Source organism: Limulus polyphemus, unplaced genomic scaffold (assembly GCF_000517525.1).
Source record: "Limulus polyphemus unplaced genomic scaffold, Limulus_polyphemus-2.1.2 Scaffold170, whole genome shotgun sequence".
Taxonomy (NCBI): Eukaryota; Metazoa; Arthropoda; class Merostomata; order Xiphosura; family Limulidae; genus Limulus; species Limulus polyphemus.
The window spans coordinates 209,687-212,038 of record NW_013665780.1 but is presented as its reverse complement, the minus strand read 5'-3'; positions in this window follow the sequence as shown (position 1 = coordinate 212,038).

The window sequence follows — 2,352 nt, the reverse complement described above, 5'->3', positions numbered from 1 at the left end:
ACTGTTGAGGACAGATATTATACGAGTTTTTAAAGTTCATACCGGTGTTGTACTAAGAGGAGCAGGTTGCTACTTACAAAACCAATTATTGCTCAAATCGTTGTAATTAAAAAAGTGTAAAACTATCAACTTTCTGTGACTGTTTTTTCTACCTCGTCTGGTATCAATTAGATAAGCTGAAGAAACTAAACAAATACAATTCTCGTAATAGACAAGAAGAACGTCTCATCCTTATAAGTTGACTTAAAAAGCAGATTAATAAAACAATAAGTCTTTTTTATTTAATGATAAATTTAATATAGAAAACTCTACAATTTTAAAAAGAATATCTGTTTAATAGCAGCTAGCGTTAAGCATATAACAACATTTGTTTTACAGAGAAAGGTTGGTTTGGTTTGTGGTTTTTTTTATTTCGCGCAAAGCTACACGAGGAATATCTGCGCTAGCCGTCCCTAATTTAGCAGTGTAAGACTAGAGGGAAGGCAGCTAGTCATCGCCACCCACCTTCAACTCTTGGACTTCTCTTTTACCAACGAATAGTGGAATTGACCTTCACATTATAACGCCTCCACGGCTGCAAGGGCGAGCATGTTTGGTGTGACGGGGATTCGAACCCGCGACCCGCAGATTACGAGTCGAGGGCCCTAACCACTTGGCCATGCCGGGCCCTACAGAGAAAAATTACAGAGCTTTCCAGTTATATAACAAGTTGAGCCACATCTTACGCGGAGTCAAATCACATATTCGTACATAGCTGAAAATATTCGTTGTACAGTTGCAGCTATTCCAAATTTCAAGCAGTTTCGGCAGTGAGAGGTGTTTGATGACAGAGAGACTGTGACTTTTCAACTGATGTGTATCTATAGTTACGGGATAACTGCGATCTTTATCATTGAAGTGATATTAGTATATCGTGCTCGAACATTTTCAGGCCAGCTCCGTGTATGTTCTCCTGATTTATCTGACTTCTCTCTGACGACGTGTCTCCGATTTCTCTGCTTGTAATTCGGTAAAGAATCGACTCGGTTACAGTCGATTACTGACCACTAATAACCTGTAAATCGTCTCCTTTCTTTTTTAAATGGAATGATAAAAAAAAATCTAACTGAGCTTGTCTAGCTTTTTTGGATCTCAACTGGAATTATAGGTTTAAAATTTACTGTTCATAAATTATATTCAAGTTCTATATTTCGAGAAACTGCGTTTACGATAACAAAAACAATTAGGAAAAAGTACGAAAATCTACTAATATGGTCGTAATGAACCCCTGAAAACAAATATTTTCTTGATTAGTGTCTATTATTTCCATACACCTTATATCAATTCACAGTAAAAGTCATAGGAGAAATTATCTTCCACGTGGCATAAGTTATTCTTCGTTCATCTTATATGTTCTTCTTGGAAGATGATTATTTTTGTCACACGTTCTACTTTATTAGTTTTGTCACTGTGCTTTCTTTTTTTGTGGGGGGGGGCGAATTTATCCAATGTCTCGAAAACTGCCCTTGTCTTCTCTTGTTGAGAGGCTTAATATAAAACCTGGAGAAATAATAGCCACTGATTGCCAGAGAAAAAATCCAAAGTCAGGTATAATTTAACGATTCTCGCTCTTAAAATTGTTCTAAAAATGCAAAGATACTTTTCATATTCCTTATCATATAGAATGAAGTTCACTTATTGAGGTTTATGGAAGGATTCTCCTGTATATATATATATACTTCGTAGAATTTTACTAGTACCAAACAAAATTGATGTTGGAAAAAAATAAACTCAAACCAATCATAAGACTAACATTGTTTACTTAAACTGATCATATTTCATGTAATCTTTACAGTTTGTTTGAAGTTAAGCACAAAGCTACACAATGGGCTATCTGTGCTCTGCCCACCACGGGTATTGAAACCCGGCTTCTAGCGTCATAACTCCGCAGACATTCCGCTGTGCCACTGGGTGGGGGGGGCTAATCTTTATAGATGTACGATCGAAAACAACGTTAAATACGAGAGAATCCACCTGAATAAATAAATAAATGCAAACTGGTCAATAGAAGTTTTTCCTCTGAGACTTTTTAGATTAGTCTATAATTTTGTCCTGTATCTGAATTGTATGTTTTACAATAAATTTTATTTCTAGTCTCAATGAAGCACTAAAATCATGGCGCAACTAAAGTTTCTAAGCGATTTAGTAATGGATTCGTGTGATTTTTATTTGTGCTTATATATATGAATTATTTTCTCTACCAGGGGATCCATCTTTGACCAAGGATCGTCATCATTTTTGTGAGATAAAGATCCATTAATGCATCAGTTTATTGAGACACGCTCCAAGTGGAATTATTTTATTCCAATTCGT